Genomic DNA, 12,500 nt, shown 5'->3' on the forward strand with positions numbered 1-12,500 from the left:
ATTACTATAACAACAAATGCAAGCGGACCAATAGTTGCAACAAACTTCAGGCTAAATAACATCAAAAAGAAAGGACCAGGGGAAAAAGAGAGATCACACGTATCTAAGAAAACAACGGTAACCATTTGTATGTCCGAATGTATCATTAAAACCACGATATCCACATCTTGCCTGTTCTTAGTGTCATGCAATCATGAGTAGCAAGTGGTGTAAAAATTGAGAGACACAGAAAGGCACAGTCGTTCCCATGAAAACTTTTGGCTCACCATCTCAGATTTAGACAAGATTGTACATGAACAAAGACTTAGATTCGACAACCTGGCTGCTTCATGCGCAAAGTGATAATTTATTTTGATGTGTTATCATCACAGATTCCTGCTTGTGTTCGTTCACAAATCAGTCAATAAAAAAAAAAATCACAAACTGCACCCAGGCTGATTAGTTGATGTGTTTAGCGATGGTCTTTTCAGGCCTGGTCTGTTCTGAGACTGTAAATCGAATAGTTTACTCAGACGGGCGCTGTGGCGTGGTGGTAAGACGTCGGCCTCCTAATCGGAAGGTCGAGGGTTCGAATCCCGGCCGCGGCCGCCTGGTGGGTTAAGTGTGGAGATTTTTCCGATCTCCCAGGTCAACTTATGTGCAGACCTGCTAGTGGCTTATCCCCCTTCGTGTGTACACGCAAGCACAAGACCAAGTGCGCACGTAAAAGATCCTGTAATCCATGTCAGAGTTCGGTGGGTTATAGAAACACAAAAATACCCAGCATGCTTCCTCCGAAAGCGGCGTATGGCTGTCTGAATGGCGGGATAAAAACGCTCATACAAGTAAAATTCCACCCGTGCAGAAACACGAGCGTACTTGGGAGTTTCAGCCCACGAACGCAGAAGATGAAGAATAGTTTACTCGGGAAGGACTGAACCTTTCACATCAATATTCAACAAAAACCATCAAAACGTTTGAATAACACATACGAGAAGGGGGGGAAAATTAATTTGTGTGCTTTTGTTATCAGGGGAGGGAACCATCTAATCCGAGCAAAATTACCTCCCTTGATTTTTCTTACGTGATACATGTGCAAAGTGAATCAAAAGTGCATCAGTCACAAACAAATACAACTATTTAGCAGGATCAATTAGTACACTTGATGCATATATGAATGTTGATCTATTCAGAATAATAAATAATGTCCCGGCTGATACTCCCTGCTAAATTATCATTGATATCCCGTCGCGATATAACCTTCGTGGTTGAAAACGACGTTAAACACCAAATAAAGAAAGATCATTGATATTTGTGTTCCCTATGCACAGCGTTTGTTTTTCGGTTGTTGTTGTTTTGGTTCATGTAACGTTTCAGGCGTATTCTCAATACATTTAGAGAACTGTTATGGAAGCCTGAAGATCAAAGACAAAAATGTAATTACCGTAAAATGTAAAAAAGAAAACGTTTTTTCCAATAGCTCCTGCCATTCTGATTGTGGACTTTAGAAGACAAATATACCTGCAGCCCGATTACTTGAAATGTGGCATCGGTATTAAGTGTGTGTGTGTGTGTGTGTGTGTGTGTGTGTGTGTGTGTGTGTTTTGATGCAGCTGCAGAAGTAAAGAAGCTAATGTCTTGCAATATTTTCAGAAATGATCGCTTTATGTTATGTTTTACTACAGAACTGAAGGAGCAATGGTTAAGAGTGAGGGGGTAGGTATGCAATATACAAGTGGGTAGATTTGTGAACCATCTGTGTGCCCGCTAGGTGGAAGACGTCCATGGCATCCATATAAGAATACATCGCTGCTCTGCCGATTCAGGATGAAGTCATGTCCAAGCCATTGTCCTGCAAGAAAAATCAAAACTTGACTAAATATAAAAACACGTCATTTTTAGTCCATATATGCATTTCCGTGACTAAGCTTTGGTTTAATCATCGGCCTGATAATGATGACCTAGAAGCAATAGATTTGTTATAAAAAACAATTGAAAAAAAAGTAAATTAATTCTTTCATTCTTGTATTTATCAATGTATTTATTCTTTTCTTCTTTTTTTTTCTTGGGTGGTGGTGGAGGTTGGGAGGGGTGTGTGTGTGTTGTAATTATTTGTTTTCAAACCCTTCGGACAGATACTGATGCGCCGGAGACATAGCAGAATTTTTCGGGAATGCATTTAATCTTGCGATCAGATGTGTAAGATGGTGATTGTTCTACACTACTCGTCATAAAAAAAACCCTTTACAGGTGCGTTTGAGGGCAGATCTTTATGATGAGGCCGTTTATCGTAAAGCCAATTATATGACTGGAAAGGCCTTTTATGCCCCTAACTTATTCAGAAAACAGATTGAGTTTAAATGACGTATTGTCGATACAGTGAAACCTACAACACACACACACCCCCAAATCAAATTCGCAAAATGAAGGTTCCCGCGTTAAAATTGACAACAAATCAGAACTGCTAAAACAAAACATGTTTAGCATGTTCTTAGACAAAACAATCAAATTTGCATTCAAATCAGTAAGTTTTGTTCACATATCTTGTCTAACATGGACGCTATGGCATGCTGAGCGGTGTAGGTGTCAATCCTCTCAGCAGGCATAAAAGGCAGTTTTTGAAGACGTTTTAGCGGGTAATGAGACAAAAAATGGTACATTTGAGTAACTCGCTAACGCATTGCCTTCAAACTTTCGGAAAGTTGTGCTAACACATGTTGTAAAGTACTTTCGGAATTTCAAGTAATTTGAGACATTAGGTCTGCTGTTATTTGTCATGTCAGAAACAGTTCTTAAATTGACGATAGGTTTTTGCTGAATCATTGAAAAAATTTTATTTGTTGAAATCTTCAAGAACAATAACAGATGCGCCACATACTCAAATTCCATGTACATATTTTATCAGACATGGGTGGTATGAGGATTTCAACGCGAAAGTAGTTTTTTTAAAGTTGACTCATTCAGAGCGCTGAGCGCAAATGTCGGCCTACGCATAGCAAAGCTTAGGCCTAAAAAAAAAATAGGTGTGGTTACGGTAACCCGACCTACCCTAATTTTAGGGGCCGATCCTATAACTTTTTATTACATTTGTCAACAAAAAAAACCCAAAAAAACAACAACAAAAAAACCAGTGCAAAAAACGCAATGAAACTGAAAGCGAAAGCGCCCGAGTCGCACACTTATTTCCCTGTCAAGTAGGTTTAATTTGTACACATTAGAAAAAAAAGTTTAAAAAAAAAAAGTGATTGCCTACCTACCTACCCTATTTTTTTTGGCTATGTTACCGTAACCACACCTATTATTTTTTTTGGCCTTACTGCCGACACGCTTAACTGATCAATGGCTCTTGAAAAAGCATTTTCCAAAAATGTGTGTGTGCGTTTAAACAAGTGCGCTTTGAACAGCCATTGGTGAAACTGTATTAAATTTAAGGGTAAATTGAAGCTTTCATTTTTCTAAATGCATGCTAATTCTAATTTTTTTTCTGTTCAATCGGACAGGGTAGATCCTTATTTTTAAAACTCTTTCTGGGATGTCGCATAACAGCAGAACTAATACCTCACATGACTTGAGATTTCGTGTGTACTTTACGACATGTGTTAACACAAATCTCCGAAAGTTTGAAGGCAATGCGTTTGCGAGTTACTCAAATGTACCATTCTTTGTCTTATTACCCGCTAAAATGGCTTCAAAAACTGCCTTTTATGCCTGCTGAGAGTATTGACACCTACACCGCTCAGCCTGCCATAGCGTCCATGTGAACAACACATACTGATTTGGATGCAGATTTGATTGTGTGAGCAAGAGTGACCCTGTTTGTTGTTTTATTATCTCAAATTGAAGAACAACTCATTTTTTGCCCACACAAATTGATTTGGTTCAGCTGTTGTGCCTAGCAGTGTTGTTTTTCCATTTTGAAGAAGACTGGGTGACAGGGTGACCCCCCAAAAATGCAACCCTCAAAAATGCTAATAACTTCTACATCTGTTGACCGAATCACATTATATTTGGGGGACATAAACTTCAGCTACCGTGACACTTTCACAAAGGGCCAATTTTGTAGATCAAATGGTCAGACTTTTGTGCTATTTCAAAAAAAGTTGCCAAGATGTGGAAGGGTCATGGATAGGCTGAAGTTTATGTCCCCCAAATATAAAGTGATTCGGTCAACAGATGTAGAAGTTATTAGCATTTTTGAGGGTTGCATTTTTTTTTAGGTCACCCTGTAGTTGCCAAAAGATCAGCCTGACTGGGCCATTTCTACTGAATTTCCAGGATGTTGTTATAACATTTAAAGATTAATAACTGAAACAGGACACATTTCTAAAGATTTCATATAACGATTATCCGCCCTATCCGGACACGCCCATCACTTTTCAGGTTGTTGTTTTTTCATCATAATTTAAATGCATAATTACGGCACATCATAGTCGAGTCATGTATAACGTATGGCGATTAACAGCAGTGTGCTAACATTTTTGAAACTGTTTCAGATTTTTAAGTACTATTTTTGTAATTACAGGTCTTTGACGGGTGGTTATCAACCTCCCTTCCCCTATCTTGGTAGTGGTGACAAACACACCTGGAAGGACATGTGGCTGCACTTGAAGTAGGCTCCTCTGGGAAGGATCCTCTGTTAAGGTTGCAGGCCATGCCCAAAACCGGGGATGGGAGCCGCTCAGCAATGGACAGGACCAGCTCCCCCGCGGTCATCTCGTTAATCATGTTCTGACCAACACAGTTAAAAGTCCTATTGTCATGAAATAATGTAATGCATTCAAATTTGTATCCATTTTATCTGTTTTAATAGATGTAGTATTATGAAACAAGTGGCATGTAGATATAATTATAAGCCATGCGCACTTGAACGGCATTCATGAAACTTTGTGGAATTATCATCCCATATCTCAGGCCAATGTACACCAAATTTGAAGTAAGTTGTAGAAGTAATTCATGAGTTATCAGCATTTCTTTTTTTTTTTTTTGTGGGGGGGGGGGGGGGTTACTTTGTACATGTTTGTGTGTGTGCTTTATGCATTCAGATGTATACATATGTAAGAGTGTATGCATTAAATAAGTTGGTATATAATTAAAATTCTTTTGTTAATAAATTGTGTCTCGACTGATTGATGGGATTGTCGATTTTGTAAGTATCCTTTTAAACAGCAAACGGAAGTATAGTGTGTCACCACTCTCTCTCTCTCTCTCTCTCTCTCTCTCTCTCTCTCTCTCTCTCTCATATGCACACACACAAACACACACACACACACACACACACACACACACACACACACACACACACACACACACACACACACACACACACGCATTTACAATATACAGCCCATACTTGAATAACTGAGATTAACATAAGCACTCAAGCAATAACAGAGAGAAGAAATCTTCAAACCATTACATTTGTAACTACACAAACTCACTGTAAGACTAAGAGACTGGATCTTTCTTCCCGATAACTCTTGGCGGCAGCTTCTTGAGTAGCTGTCCGCATGCGGACTCTCTGTGTCCCCGATTGCGCTGACAAACAATGTAACACTGCCGCACCTGCTGGCCCTGCCCTGCCTCTTCTGACCGGTGTATCGAAATGGACAGCTTTTTCAGAAAAAAAAGAAACAACAAAACAGAAGTGTTAAAAGACACAGTCTAAGAAATGGACAAACGGTTATACTTGACGGACATGAATCATAAGTGAATAAAATACGTGGCTTATACCTACCATGCAATACAGTACAGTATTAGTTTATTTATGCCATAAGGGGCAAATGTATAATGAGTTACACGTTTGGCATTTTTAAGAACTATAACTGCATACATGAATCGTCTAAAACATGATCAGGTATAAGAAAACAAACACGTACAGATACTCCGATTCACACAATCACTCGTACTACTACGTGAATGTCACACTCACGCACGCACGCGCGCACGCACGTACGTACACACACACATGCACACACACAGACGCACACACACACACACATCCACAGACATACGCACGCACATTTTATACATACAAACAAACACGCACATTTTACACACATACGGCACACACATAGACATAAGAAATACAAAAATAAAAACCAGCTGCATTCTAAGATTCGACCGGAGAATCTAGATCTCCGATTCAACTGATTCATTTAGATCTGTAGTTGTTAGTCTTGCAGGAAAATCAATGGCGATTCTGACATCGGTGTTGCGGGTACTAGACTAGTCTACGTAAACTCATTAAAAATGAAAGCACACAAATCAAGGACTCTTGTTGGAAAATACAATTGTTTTTGATTCCGATCCTTATTTTGTAGTCGAAATATTTTGTGTGTGCAGAAATACAAATTTAGATCGATTGCAAGCGTTTTAGATTTCATTGTCAGTGTACGTGTGTCACTGTGTCGGAACTGTGCCTCTCGAAACATTGAGTTAGTGTTAGACCTATGCTTTTGCTTTATTTTTATGATGACTCCTTAATTCCTGAACCGAATCATTAAGCAGAGCCTCTTTGTAAACCGCCATCAAACATAAAGTACCGTAATGTGCAATGCTGTAAGCGTAAAACTGACTTTTGAGAGGTTCCCTGAAATGCGTCAACTCGGCTAAGATTTGATATCTACGAATGACGAACACAGTACGTGAACAGAGCAAACACATTGCTTGAAACTGTTTTGGTGCATTATGAAGCCTTGTTTGCAGCCACTTAAAAGTCTTATACGACAAGAATGTATTGCATAATTGATAAAAAGAACTTACCAGAGAACTTTCGTCAAGCCGCAGCGGCTGCTCACCGCTAGGAATTCTGGGTGGTTAAGCACTTTGAAAACTTCCGGTTTACATTATGTTCCAAATAAGGATATCCTACTACGATTATGTTCCAAATAAGGATATCCTACTACAATGGAATACATCAATGAATTTTCAAACGGCTACACTTGCTCCGTCCTTTCTGATCGGAGGGGGGTGTTTTTTTAAAAGTGTTAGTGAATGGATTAAACATTATAGTGGTCAAATCTCAATTTCTGTGAGAAAATGTAGACGAGGACCTTTAAACAATGACCACGAGTTGATTACTGGAAAATAAACCACGAGTGGGTATTTGCAGCCGCTTGGTAATTCACGAGTGTGCGGAGCACACGAGTGAATTACCAAGCGGCTGCAAATACCCACGAGTGGTTTATTTTCCAGTAATCAACGAGTTGTCATTGTTTAAGCTATTTATATGTGGTGGAGCGCATGCGGGTGTTGCAATTATTTTACAAAAAAGCGGAGAGGGAGAGAGTACACAAACAATAAAAAGTTGGTAGAATACATTGAATGATGTTCTCTGTCCTCTTTATTGCATAACACTCACGCACGCAATCACCAAGCATTTAAAATAAAAGTTAAAAATAGGTTCGTCAGACTAATGCTACTTTTCAATAAACATTTTCAACACTTAGTCTGAAAAAGGTGGAAACACATACTCAAAAATGTGGTGTCAGAAGTGGGGTGAGGCACAGTTCTACAACGAAAAAGTTCTGTTGCCACAACACTATAAAGTCACTGGTGTAACGTGTGCTCTAAAACACGCTATTAAACACGGTAGTAAAACACTACCTAGAACTAACACGCTATGCTATACATACACGGTGGTAAAGCACGCTATGGTATACATGCACGGTAGTAAAACACGCTATGCTATACCTACACGGTAGTAAAACACGCTATGCTATACACCGTAGTAAAACATACACGCTATGATAAACATACACGCTATCATAAACACGCTATGCTAAACATACACGCTATGCTAAACATACACTACGCTATACACGCTATCCCACCAAGAGTCCGCTCGGCTGGGAAAACAAAAAGTAAAAACAAAGTCAGTAATTACCGAAGCGACAATTCATATCAAAGTATCATCTCACACAGTCATCATAACCGGAAACACAGTTACAATTTCAAGTTCCAATATTACATCATGCATGTTTGGTTTTTCTCAATCTTATCATTGGCCTTCTCTTCTGTTGTTAATTACACATCATTTTATTACAGCTGTCAATTTCCAGACAAAACAACAGACCATTTAGCCAAATCCAATATTGGTCCGAGAGGGGACCAACTTTCTGTGCTTGCTGAGATCTAATTCCACACATTCACATGACTAAAGAACAATCAAATTATTGTGCCAACTCCAAAGAAGATGTACCGATAACAAAAGGTCTATTCTCACCTGGTCTACATCATCTCTGGACACGAAACACTCCCTGGTTCACAACAGCATTCGGTTCCAGGACATCCAGCCAACACACACTCCATCACTCCAATTGGTACACACCAACACACACTTTTTCACTTCACAAATGCATCACAAATGCATAATTCATCCAAAGGCCGGCAAGGCTTGACATGTTCTTTCTCTGCCAGTCCAGGCCACAAGTGCGCGTTTGTTTCAACTTTGGCCGAGTTCATTACAACTTTTACTCATTTTAGTCGGGAAAAGGGGAAGGGGGAAGAGGGTCCTATATGACGCTGCTTGATTATGCGTCGCCACCCCAAACATTCTTTTATCAATACGATCTAAACTAATTTAACTTATTAAGAACAAAACTAAGCATTCCCCATTCAGGAATATTCAAACAAATGCATAGTCTGTGTGTTTTCATTCAAACCGAACACGCAGACGTAACCGATAGACACAAGCTGACACCCCTGTCTGTGAAATGACGAAACCCTGAAACCTACGTCATACAGACGTCATACCTACGATAACAGCCTACGACGAAATACAGGCGCTAGAAATTATAATTCTATTGACACAGTCACACAATGTCAATACAGATTTCTCTCACTCACCACATATACAACGACCAACACGGGTCGAACATGCAGTCATGCAGACGACATTTTGTAGGCAATTTCATTTCAGCCTAATCACTCAGAGTGTCAAATGCGCGTCATTCAAATAGTCCCTATTCTTTTACTTTATTCTTAGTCTCCGACTCGTCGGCATTATACTTGTCTCGTCTAAATATCGGACCCCATTGCTACGATTAAAACACAATAGCGTTTATATAGCTATTCTGACATTACATTCTGTGTTAAAATCATGTTTTTGTCAGCAGCAAGGACCAGAATGGTCCATGTCGTTGATTGCAGACGACGGTTCCCTTTCCGCATGAAGCCACGGAAATAACCGAACATTGAAAAACCCACGGACATGTATTACGGAGGAAACTCGGGATAACCGGATGTTTAGCATTACGTCAATATGCTAGGAATCCTATGACGTCATGACGTATCATACTTGCCTACGTAGATTGTATACATGTTCGAAAGTCTGACTGTTGTGAATTCGCGTGGTGAAGACTGCGGTAAATCTGTAGATGATAAGAGAACAAGGATTGTCTCAGAAGAAACGACTAAATGTTTCAGACCGGTAACTTCATTTCAACATTGCACTATATAATGGACGTTCTATGTGACAGGAGAGTTTGCTGATTTTGTGTTAAACATTGGAGAGATCGTCTGCTAGAATCAGAGATAGGTCGCTTCAGATTGCAGCTTCTGGAAATTTGCAAGGTTTGTTGCCTGTTAAAGAACTGGATTTTACACGTAATGTATGTCATGTACAGTCAGCAACAACAAAAACACACACAAAGCAAATGGCATTGTCTGTCGACTAGGCATACACGTCAGCCATTGTTGTTACAGTTTTGAGTCAACATTGTACGTATTCTTCCGCAACAGGGTCCAATCGTCTGGGTTTCAAATGTTCTAAAAATAAATTCTAGCGTTGATTATTTTTTAGCCCTCTTTATTCTTACTTCGAATAATCCACGTGTGATTTTTGGGTTTAATCAAAGTAGTTCGTTCTAATTTCTCACTTGTCTAAAAATAATCAACTAGATTTAATCCACCCCTCGGTTGCATTGCAGGAGTTGTATAAAGTAAAATAAATTGTGAAAATAGTATTTCTGCAAGTATTAATCCACACTGCTTCCCCAGAAACAGAGACATAAAATATGTTGTTTGTATTTGTGACCAACATACGACACTTGTTACTGATCATTTCATTTCATTTCATTTTCATTTTCTTTTTTTTTTTTTTCATTTCATTTTTCATTTTCATTACTTTATTGTCCCATCGCTGGGAAATTCGGGTCGCTTCCTCCCAGTGGAAAGCTAGCAGCAACGGAGTCGCGCTACCCAGGTGTCTGCGTGTTTAGGTGTATTCAGCCACCTGCACTTATGGCAGAATGACCAAGGTCTTTTACGTGCCATTGTGATGACACGGGGGTGGGACATGGCTTCCGTCTCTGGGTCTGCACATAAAGGGGTTGACCCGTGTCCGTCCCGGCCCGAATTCGAACCTGCGACCTTTTGATCACAAGTCCAGTGCTCTACCAACTGAGCTACCGGGCCCCCTAACAAGAAAGGTAAGTTGTTGGAACGTTTTCATTTTTTTCATTTTTCAAGACAGAAGCGCTCACGGTAGAGTTGCAGGGGCGGACGAGGGGGGGGGGGGTGGGGGGGTGGGGGGGGGGGGGGGGGGGGTGCACAGGGTGCACGTGCACCCCCCCTCCAGCAACAAAAACAAAAAAAAAATTGGAAAGCTGATTCTATGACCATTTATAAGTTCAAATGGCACCAGATGGCACCATTTTGCTTCTTTGAGCCAAAATGTTTTCCGGGGGGGCATGCCCCCGGACCCCCCTAGCAAATTCGGGCGCTTCGCGCCCATCACATTCACTTTCGATTCAAAGTGCACCCCCCCTTACAAAGCAACTGATCCGCCCCTGAGTTGAACAATAGCCTGACCTGGGAACCCCTGTTTTGCTCTTGGAGTATTCTCAAACAAACTTGGTGTATCTTCAGAAAAATAAGCGAACTCCACCCAGCATTTGAACATCCATGATTCAAACATGCTTCACACGCATCCGTCACATCGTTAATTAAGTTCACCAATACATTTAAAATACGTGCTTCTTTCAATGTTTACTGACAAAAACTAATCATGTGTCAAAATGCGTGGATCGGCTTCGGGATGGGCTTGTGAAGAAAAGTAGTCTGGGAATTTTTCTCGTCGTATTTTTTCCCCACTGACCGTACTGATCGTATTCTAGACAATCATGCGTACAATATACGGCGAAATCGTATGGGTTCCTAGGTCTGAATACCGGCACGGTTGGCCTAGTGGTAAGGCGTCCGCCCCGTGATCGGGAGGTCGTGGGTTCGAACCCCGGCCGGGTCATACCTAAGACTTTAAAATTGGCAATCTAGTGGCTGCTACGCCTGGCATCTGGCATTATGGGGTTAGTGCTAGGACTGGTTGGTCCGGTGTATGGCCCTGATGTGGTCGTCTGGGCGTTAAGCAAACAAACAAACAAACAAACAAAATCCTAGGTCTGAATGGCTGTAGAGGATGGCCGTGTAGAACAATGGCTGTCTTTATTTGTGTGAAATTTCTAATTTTGGTTAAAATGCAAATGACAAATAATATAGGCATAATTATGCGGGTAGCACTGCTAATTGTGTGAATTTGGTTGAAGACCTGCAATCTACCCTTCCCCACTTTCTTGGCGTTGTGAAATCTACAATAGCAAGTTCTAGATGTGGCACTTTTAAAGGCATAATTATGTACTCGATGACTATACACGCTAATTGCTTTACCAACAGCTGGAGACATGCTAAATTAAGTTCCCTGCAAAATATTGTGGTCTAGGACCCCTTCAATGTTGAGATATGTTAATTTTCATTTTGATCTGGATCGTCCTATGTATAGATTTGCCAACAGAGGTAGCGTTGACGCAAGGGAAATAACTCCGCGTCTTTGTTTACATCCAAAGTTTTTGAGACTCTAAAACAAGCTGTAATGCATGTATATGGTCCGCGCATGGCGACATATCGTCATTACATGGTCTTATGGTGCGTTTGACATCGATTATGGGCAAACTACACTTTGTAAACACGGGAGCGCGTACATATGCCTTTAAGCACGTGTACGGGAATGTGTACGGGTAACGTCACGTCATCAAATCTACTTTTTACGTCACGGTGGGAGCATAACAACCTATGATTTAAAACATTGGAGAATAAAAGTGAGTCACGGGTGACGCACTATCTACACGTACGCATAAAGGACTTTGCTACACGTTCGATCATCTAGAACACTACTGTAATGTGCTTGCGGTTGATATTTGTGAAGTTTTCTTTTTATCTAAAGTAAACTTACATATTTTGGGGGGAGAAAAGAAGTAAACAGTTCTATATATTAATAACGGAGTTCTTTGAGGTGTTGTTAGCGTATCAATATTTAGGCGTTCATTTGTTTTATGAAGATAAATTCGATTTGGTACAAGTATGCCTGAATTAAGACGCCTCAATACGACTTTTGTCCCTGCAAGATAAAAAGTTGATGTCGCCTATTCATATTTAAACTGAGTAGTGTGATGGAAAGGCATGTCTTATAGATAAGAGGTACAGAGCCCTGTGATTTTGAAGTTGGAGGAGATCTGGTAAAATAACAT

General features: G+C 40.3%; 2 long non-coding RNA genes across 2 annotated transcripts in view; one reads left to right on the forward strand and one right to left on the reverse strand.

The window, feature by feature from the left end:
* LOC138976593 (uncharacterized) overlaps window positions 1–5,105 on the forward strand; it is a 7,027-nt gene extending 1,922 nt beyond the window's left edge. The window contains exon 3 of the long non-coding RNA XR_011459088.1: window positions 4,502–5,105. This is a non-coding gene — a long non-coding RNA (uncharacterized lncRNA). The remainder of the gene's footprint in view (window positions 1–4,501) is intronic.
* A 2,198-nt stretch (window positions 5,106–7,303) lies between these two features.
* LOC138976580 (uncharacterized) lies at window positions 7,304–8,822 on the reverse strand. Its single transcript, XR_011459080.1, has 2 exons — window positions 8,204–8,822; window positions 7,304–7,826 (listed from the first exon to the last, which is right to left on the reverse strand). It is a non-coding gene; the product is annotated as an uncharacterized lncRNA (long non-coding RNA).
* Between the last annotated feature and the right edge of the window lie 3,678 nt (window positions 8,823–12,500).

The sequence above is a fragment of the Littorina saxatilis genome, linkage group LG9 (assembly GCF_037325665.1).
Source record: "Littorina saxatilis isolate snail1 linkage group LG9, US_GU_Lsax_2.0, whole genome shotgun sequence".
Taxonomy (NCBI): Eukaryota; Metazoa; Mollusca; class Gastropoda; order Littorinimorpha; family Littorinidae; genus Littorina; species Littorina saxatilis.